The sequence below is a fragment of the Rattus norvegicus genome, chromosome 17 (genome assembly GCF_036323735.1).
Source record: "Rattus norvegicus strain BN/NHsdMcwi chromosome 17, GRCr8, whole genome shotgun sequence".
NCBI classification, from domain to species: domain Eukaryota; kingdom Metazoa; phylum Chordata; class Mammalia; order Rodentia; family Muridae; genus Rattus; species Rattus norvegicus.
In genome coordinates this window covers 40717712-40727500 of record NC_086035.1, presented here as the reverse complement: position 1 = coordinate 40727500, position 9789 = coordinate 40717712, and positions in this window count along the sequence as shown.

Genomic DNA, 9789 nt, shown 5'->3' with positions numbered 1-9789 from the left:
TGCATACTCTATGGGACTCTACCTATGGAACTTTCCGTACGTATATATTCTCTAGAACTTGACAATAACCTTTCAGAGTGCCAGAGGAAGCTCTTCATGGGGAGGATCTCATGAGAAGCATTCTACTACAAACTTGCCCAGTGGTGGGGAGTTGCTGACTACTGCCAGCTATATAACTGAATATATATAATATATATATAGTATATATATTCCTTGTGCTCCACCCTGACAGAAATCCTGGTGGACAAGAACTTCTGAGTTCCCAGCTCTAGCAGCTTGTTTCCGACAGCAGCAAGCTATACCCTGTATGTAAAGTTGGAGTCCCTGCACAAACGTTAGTATCCAGAGCCTTAACCCTACAGGCACTAGGAAGCTCTCAGCGGTGGCTGGCATTGACAGCTTCCCGTTAACCTCATGTTTGGGGAATCTTTAGTCCTCAACAGTAGCCAGCATTAACATGTTAGGCCGGGATCTGAAGCAGGAGAATCACCGCAACTTCAAGTCCTGCCTGTGCACATAAAAAGTTTCAGGCCAGAACTGATCTCAGAAACAAGCAAACAAGTCAGACAGGGCAGCTCAGGCCTGTAATCCCAGAACTCAAGAGACAGAGACGGGAGAATCATTACAAATTTAAGGCCAGCATTGGCTACATGATGAGTTACAAACAAGCCTAAGCTACAGGGGAAAACCTGCCTCAAACAACAAAATAACAAAAAAATGACCTACATACCCAAGCATGTTAATGCACACCTTTAATCTCAGCACACAGAAGCAGAGACAGAAGGATCCCTGTGAGGTCCAGGCCTGCCTGGTCTACATACTTCTAGGAAAGCCAGGGCTATGTAGAAAGACCCTGTCTCTCAAATACACCAAACAGGTTGAGGTGTCAAGGCTGTTGTGGGCTGTGAAGAGTGTCGTGCTGCTGTCTCCAGGCTTCAGTGGAGTGTTTAGAGTCCTGGTAGAAGAGCACTGGCTGTGTGGGTGACAGTCCTTTTGCTACAGCTGGCCAGGGTAGCTGGAGATATCAGTAGCTGTCAATTAGCTTTGTCCACCCACATTTTTGTTTATTTACAAAAACATGAACATGAGGAATGTGTACAGTAGGAACTTAAGGAGATATCATGACCACTAATGGTGGTTTTTAACAGATTTGGTGATACAGATTTGGTATGGGTGAGTTACTAGAACTCCAGGCAAGTGTCCTCCCAGTGAGCTGCATGGCCAGCCCGCTGGTGTTTGTGTGTCCCTTATGATCTTCCTACTCAGCTCCCTGAGTGCTACCATTACAGATAGGCATCACCACCTTCCCTAAGCCCAGGGAGAGGCAAGTATTTGTCTTCTGTTTCAACTGCGGAAGCCTGGTGCATTTCAGAAGTTGAGTAGAAGCAGGAGGACAATGTCATCTGCGCCTGTAGTGTCTCCCCTGCGCCCTCTATTGGTAAGATGCAGCACTTGCAGCAAAGGGGAAAAGTACTGAGCCATTTCCCCCTTTAAAAATGTATTAGCACACTGTGTGTGTGTGTGTGTGTGTGTAAATTTACTAACTTCTGTATGTAAATGGGAGAGTCAGAGGCCAACCCATAGGAGCCTGTCCCTTCCTTTTACTGGGTGGTCTCAGGAATCAAGCTCAGATGGTGAGAGACTTGGCAGTAAGGCCTGCCCAGGCCATTTTTAAAAGACCAGGCCAAATAAGGACTTTATAGCTTAGAGACAACAGATAGATCATTTACCAGAGATGTAACTGTTCCCAGGGTTTAGATTTTCCCCCTTTCCTTTTCAATGAGATAAGGCCCTCAAGTTGACCTCAAACTCTCAATCCGCCAGTCTGGGCCACTGGAGGACTGGAACTATGGTCACTCTCCCGCCATCTAGCCAAGTTAAGGTCGACATTATTTAAGGTTTTTTGCACAAGTTTGTCAACCACTTCATTTCCATTTTCTCTCCAAAATGACAATGAACAAAATATATAGGTTTTTAAAGATGAAAATGGGGCCAGAGATGACTCAGGGGTTAAGAAGACTTCCAGAGGACTTGGGTTCTATACCCAGCACCCATGGAGCAGCTCACAACTGTCCCTCCAGTTCCAGGGGAAATGCCACCCTCTCCTGGCCTTCCACAAGCACTGCGTGTACTTGGTGCACAGACATGCATGAAGGCAAATCACCCATACACATAAAATGAAAATGAATAAAATCTCAAAAAATTAAAATAAAAATGCAAACCCTTTAAACCTAGTAAATAGTATCTAACTTCACTAAAGAAAAAAATTAGGGGTTGGGCATGGTGTCACACACCTTTAATCTGAGTGTCTGGTCAGTCAGAGGTCAGCTTGTTCTGCACAGCGAAATACCGAACAGCCAGGGCTACATAGAAAGACCCTGTCTCAAAGAGCAAAGAGACAAACAAAGGCAGGTCTGGAGATGGCTCAGAGGTTAAGAGTATACTCTACTCCAGCAGATAACCTGGCTTTAATTCCCAGCTCCACACTGGTAACTCACAACTGCATGTAGCTCCAGTTCCAAGTGGTTCTGACCCCTCTAGCCTCCGAGGGCACTTGAATTTATGTGTTCTCACACACATGCACATCCGTGTGATTAAAAATAAATCTTAAAATAAATCACATCATCCATCTATGATGGCCCTCATCTGTGATCCCAACACTCAGAAAGCTGAGTCAGGAGGATTGTAAGAGTTCAGGCTGGCCTCCAACTCCTCCTGCTGCATGCAGCCTTCTGAATGCTGGGATGACACGCCTGACCTGCTTTTGTGGGGTTTTTGAGATGAGGTCTCACTGCAAAGCCCAGACCCGCCCTGACCTCCCTTCTTACCAACCCTTCCAGTGTGGGATTAGTTTTGTTGTGATGGCACAGTCCTAAGTTAACATATCTGTGTTGCAGGATATTTTATCACACCTCGAACCCTAAGTTTGTGTTATTTACTGGAAAAAATCTGTTTCCAGTTGTGGTGTTCTTCAGTTTTTAGCATATACCTTTAACCTGTCTGACTGGAATACAGACACACTCTTAGTACACACCTTTAATTCAAAACAATGAAGATAAAGTTAGTTTGTAGAAGAAAGTAGCCATGTTTGAAAGTGATGTCTCAATGAGTGGCAGACAAAGAGATGAATCAGGAAGATTTGAAAGAATAGGATACACCCAACTCTTCGGGAGAACAGAGAGGAAAGGGAAGCTACTTGAGGGACAGTGCAGAGAAGGAAGGAGGTCATTTTGCCAGGAGAGTTTTACAGAGCCAGGTTGAAGAGAGAACAAGCTAGACGTAGGTAAAAATAGAATGAGCGAGAGAATGAGGAGCTAGAGATTAGAACAGATCGCTAGAGTTAGTTTGAGGCCAGCAGGACAATTCAACAAGAGACCCAAAGAAGCCAAAATGAATCAGTCAGCTTAGAGGAGTTTGAGCCAGAACGGCTGAGTCATCCAGCCAGCACTCAGGACGAACTACGACTTATTCAGCACCAAGTCTCAGAGGCAGAGGACATTCTAGACCCAGACTGAATTGTATGGACCAAGCCTAGGTTTGCAAACAGAGGCAGTAAGCCTCAAAGACGACAATTATATCAGGCAACTAAAAGTTACATCTACATATCTGTAAAATGAGCAGAGAAGAGGCTGGGCCTACTCTGTTCCCGAGGTTTTCTTGCTGGTTGTGTTTTCTGGTTTTCCTGTGAGATGTGCCTGACTCACCGGATGCCCTACCACTGCTGTTGACTTATGGGGGCTGAGTTCTTAAATGTCAGATCTTCTCATTTCTGCCTTGGTCATAAACACCTGCTTTGAAGCGCAGATCTATGATTTGAATTTTATCACCAAAGAGGCTCAGCTGACTGGAGAGATGGGTCAGCAATTAAGAATGTTTACTGCTCTTTTGAGGACAGGAGTTTGATTTCCAGCACCCACATTGCACAGCTCACAGGTACATGTGACTCCAGCTCCAAGAGATCCAATTGCATCTTCTGGACTCCTCAGGCTCCTGCACACATAGACACACACGACACACACACACACATACACACACACACACACACACACACACACACACACACACACAAATTAAATAATAATGTGTATTTTTTAAAAAGAAGACCAGAGCCTTGTGTGTCTCAGCTAAAATGATGCCTATGTTAAATATAATCTTTGTGAGAAGATCTCAGTGTGGAAAATGTCGTGATGTTGGTTAAATTGAATGTGCAGGTCCCTGTCTATCCCACAGAAAGACACCTTTCTTTTGTTGCTTTTGTGTTTGTGATGGAGCCTAGGATGACCTTGAACTCCTGATGCTCCTGTCTCTACCACCCAAATTCTGCTTTTAAATGTGTGTTCTTTATTGTCCAGCTGGCCTTGTACTCAGGGCTGACCCTGAACTTGAGGCAGTCTTTCTACCTCAGCCTCCTGAGGCCTAGACCATACGCCAAGTAGCGCCTTTCTTTAGAATTTATTCTAAGTAGTAGGATAGCCATTTCCTTTACATTCTTTTTAGTCCCCTTAATAATAAAAATCATTATTTTATATCCAAGACATGATCCAATTTGTGCTGAAATTACAGACCACTTCTTTTCAAATTGTTTTTAAGCCATTAGTGGGAAAGTGACAAGGGACTGTTTTGGCAAGGTAAGTGCCAAGAAGGCTCACCATTCCCACAGGGCTGCCATCTGTGGAGCTGCTGCGAGTGAGAGCTCTGGAGATTCTGTGCTGCTCCTTAATCTTCTTACATAAGAATGTCACATTTCAGGGCTCATTTTCAGGTTCACCAAGGTTATTATACATACAAACAAAGATTCACTGGCTTCTGCCTGGAAATTGTGTGTATGTGTGTGTGTGTGCGTGTGCGTGTGCGTGTGTGTGTGTGTATGTGTATGTGTGTGTGTGTATGTTTGTGTGGATGTGTGTATGAATGTATATGTGAATGTGTATGTATGTGTATGTGTGTATATGTGTGTTTATGTGCATATATGTGTGTGTATATGTGTGTGAATGTGTATGTGTGTGCATATGTGTATATACGTATGTATGTTTGTGTACGTATATGTGTGTATATGTTTGTGTACATACATGTGTGTGCATGTATGTGCTTGTATGTTTGTGTGTGTATCTGTGTGTGTGTGTGTGTGTGTGTGTGTGTGTGTGTGTGTGTTTTGCAGGTTCACATGTGTTTGCATGCATGGAGAGGACAGAGAACAACTTTGGGAATCTTTTATTTTTTTTAAAGATTTATTTATTTTTATTTATATGAGTACACTGTAGCTGTCTTCAGATACACCAGAAAAGGGCATCAGATCCCATTACAGGTGGCAATTGAAATCAGGACCTCTGGAAGAGCAGTGAGTGAGCCATCTCACTGTTGTACACTCTCCCCTGCTGAGTCATCTCTCCAGCCCTGGGAATCATTTAGAAGTCTCTTAAAGACAAGTGCAACTACTATGAAGAATTCTGACCCCACCCCCAAAACTACGTCTGATCTGAGTATTCACAGCCAATCTAAGGCAATGTCAACAATAAAGTGTAGAGCTACAACATGGGAATGATGTCAAAAGCCAAATTGTACAGGGCAAATAATTTGGTCCTCCAACAAATAAATAACAAGATAGGGGTTAAAAGGCGGGAGGAGCAGGCACAATGGCCACCACTGAGGCTGTGGTGACAGGAGATCCAAAGCATGAGGCAGCATGAACTCCATAGGTCAAAGACAATGGGGGTGGGGCAGGAGAAGAGCACAGGAAAGAGGAGGGCTGAGAAACAGAGAAAGATTGATTTATAGAGAACAATCAAGGCACACAGCGGACAGATGGAGAGCTGGCTTAGCAGGGGAGAGTGTGCACTGATCTTACAGAAGATCAAAATTCAATTCCCACACCCCATAGGTGTGTAGAGCCACTCACAACTCCAGCTCCAGGGAAGCCTCTGCCTCAGCACTCTGTAGGACCGCCCCAGTGTGCAGAAAACCACACATACAGTTTAAAATGAATCTCTTTAAAAATGAGACATATTACCAAGTACAACTTAGTAATTTAATTCACCAATTCAATTACTCGATTTGTAGACCAGGCTGGCCTGCCTGCCTTAGACTCCCTGGTGCTGTAATTGAAGGTGAGTGCCTCTACTGTCCTGCTTCCCTTAGTGTCCCTCAGGAGAAAAAAAAAATTAAAGAACTGAAATGTTTATGATATTACAATATCAGGTATAGTAAAATTCTTAATGTAGCTCGTTGGTAGCACCCTGCCTACAAATTTCTTTTTCTGTGCTAAGGATGAGGCCCAGGGCATTGAAGTCTATTACCAAGCCTCATCATGAGCAGTATCGAAGCTTTTACATGGAAATGGTGTTTACAAGGGAAATTTTAGATCTGATGTTTGGTTTGGTTTGGGTGGGGGCAGGGGGTGTTGTTCTTGTTTTGTTTTGCTTTCCAAGACAGGGTTTCTTTGTGTAGCCCTGGCTGTCCTGAAACTTACTCTGTAGACCAGGCTAGCCTCCAATTCAGAGATCCACCTGCCTCGTCCTCCTGCTGGGATTAAAGGTTTGCAGCACTATCACACCAGACTGGATCCTTTCATTGAAATAATCACTAAGGGAAGCAGGGCAGCAGAGACACTCACCTTTTTTTTTTTTTTTTAAGATTTATTTATTTATTATAAGTACACTGTAGTTGTCTTCAGACACCAGAAGAGGGCATCGGATCCCATTATAGATGGTTGTGAGCCACCATGTGGTTGCTGGGAATTGAACTCAGGACCTCTGGAAGAGCAGTCAGTGCTCTTAACCACTGACCCTGGCACTCATGTTTAAATACAGCACCAGGGAGGCAAAGGCAGGCAAATCTCTGAAATCAAAGCCAGCCTGGTCTACAGAGCAAGTTCCAGGACAGCCAAGGCTACACAGAGAAACCTATCTGGGGGAGGAGGGGGAGGGAGATGGTGAGAGAGAGAGAGAGGAATCTAAGGGAAGGATGGGATAATGTATAGAATAAAACCTGCTTTTTTAGCACAGTCATCAGTTTGTACATATAGGTTGTGTTTATAGATGGCATTATAGATTTGATATAATCTTTGAAATGATCCATGTGCTGCTTTGAATGGGAATGGCGCCCATAGGCTCAAACGTTCAAATACTTGGTCCTCGGTTGATGAAACTGTTTGGGAAGGATTAGGAGGTGTGTCACTGGGTGGGGTGGGGACGGTTCTAAGGCTTCAAGACTTGTGCAATTAATTCCTAGTTCTCCCAACAATGACTTGCTGGTCATGGAGGAAGCTCTTAGCTGTTGCTTGTCCTGCCTCCATGGACTCTAACCTCGCAAACTAAGCCAAAATCAAATACCATCTATTATAAACTGCTTTGATCAGGGTGTTTTGGCTCAGCAATAGAAAAGTTACTAAAGTAATTTGTTATAGTTGTAATTCAAAATGGAGGCAAAATGGATGGCTCATTGGATCCAAGACCTTGTCAGGCAAGCCTGATGACCTGCACTTGATTCCCAGAATGCAAAGAAAAACATCAGGTGCTGTGGCATTGCTCCCCTAATCCCAGCATTTCTACATCCAAATGGCAGAAAGAAACCAGAAAACCACTCAGAAGCACTTGGAGTAGCATCAGGACAGAGACAAGAAGAGAACCATACTTCACGAGGTGGCTGGATGGAACCTACTCCCAAAAACTGACCCCTGACTCCTACATGTGCACTGTGTTGTATACACACCCAATAATAGTAACGACAATAGAGGGAATGAAAAAAAAAAAAAAACCCTCCTGAAGTGTCTCCTACAGGCTAATGTATTTAAACGTTTAATCCCCAACTGTTGGCTTAAGTGTTACAGCTCTGAGGGGGAAAATATCTTGGCAGTCAGGAGCCAAGCAATACCACAAACACACTACACAACAAACCTCACACAAGATTTACTGGGGCAAAACACAGGTAGTGGCTGCCTCTGCTCAGGAGAGAAGCAAAGTTGCAAAAAGAAAATACTGATCGGGAGGCAAGCTTTAGATAAGGTTTCTTGGGGGCAGAGCTTTCCAGTGTGGAGATTAGTAATATTTCAAGTCCAAACTTGGGCTTTTTACTTTGTAGGACTCTGTCTCAGGGGGCTGGGTTTAGCCATTATGGCCTTGGAGTATCCTGTGGACAGAGCCTGGTAGTTAGAGGTCCTCAGGGGCTGGGCCTGGACTCTTGCATGCCTCGGGGAGCTTGCTGGCTCTCATCCTACCTAATACTGTGACTTTAGTACAGTTCCTATGTTGTGGTAACACTGCCCCCCAATAAAATTGTTTTCATTGCTACTTTATAACTGTAATTTTGCTATTGTTATGAATTACAATGTAAATACCTATGTTTTCTTGATGGTCTTATGCAACCCCTGTGAAAGAGTAGTTTGATCCCCAGGAGCCGTGACCTACAGGTCGAGGACTGCTGGAGAAGGTTGTGGAACCTTTAGGAGTGGAGCCTCACTGAAGAAATTGGTTCACTGAAAATGGGCCTGGATTCTATAGTTCAACACTGCTTTTGGCCTTTGGCTTCCTGATCCACTGAGATATGAGCAGCAATGTGCTTCTGCCACCTGGGAGCCACCTACCACCATGTTTTTCACCATAGTGGATGATATCCCTCAAGCTGATAACTCTCCTCACTTCTTTATCAGGTGTTTGATCACAGCAATATGAAAGTAACAGACTAAGGGGAAATATATCCAAATATTTTCACAAAGAACTAAATTCCCTGAATTATTCTTGTTTGTTTGTTTGTTTTGTTGCAGTTAGTTTTCTGAGACAGGGCCTCTCTATGCAGCTGTCTGGCTAGTCTGGAACTCCCTATATAGACCAGGCTGTCCTCAATCATACCATGATCCTCCTGTCCCTGCCCTCTAAGCTCTAAAACCCCAATCATAAGCTAAATACTTCACTTAAACCTGGTGTTCTACAAAGAGGACCAACCGAGCAGACCTCTCTGCCAGTCCATCTCCAGCCCCCACTTGGTCTTCAGTGGAGCACTTCAGGGCTTTGTTATCCTAGCAACCACCCATCAACTAGTCATTGGTTATGTGGAAATTGTTGGCAAGCATCCTTCCATAGACATTGTGTCTGTGTGCTTTGTACCTCTCAGTTCAGCCTGGTACGTTCCCTCTCATCCATGATCCAATTATGATCATGTTAAATTTCCCTTGCTATCTGTGTTAGTGACCTTTCTCATTGCTGCAACAGAAAACCCGAACAAAGCAATGTAAGGAGGTGGGGCTCCTTTCCCTTTTTAGTTGTGAGGCATGCAGCCCTTCAAGGCAGGGAAGGACCATGGCGGGAGCAGGAAATAGCTGGTCACGTGTGCTCACATCCAGGAAGCAGACTGCAGTGAATGCCTGTGTTCAGCTTGCATTTCTTCCATGTTGCTGCCTCTACAGTGGCTCTCCCCACATCTATTAACCAGATCTGGACAATCCCTCATAGACCAGTTTCCAGAGTGCCAATAAATACCTTCAAGTTGACAATCAGTATCAACTACAAGAATATTCAACACTCTGGGGTTACCAAGCACAGCAGTCTCCTAATGCCTGCACTCCACACATTCTTTTCTCTTACAATGAATTAAAAGCAAAGGCAACCTCACGTTTATTACAATGCCCAGGACTCATATTTGTCTGAAGATAGGAAGCATGCTTTTTGCATGTGTAAAAACTGCTTCCTGTTTTGACGCTTTGGCTCTTGGTTTTAATATATTTCAGTATAAATACTCTAGAGTGAACTCTCCAACTGAATACATAGAGAGGCAACTTGATCCAATACAGGGCTCTGA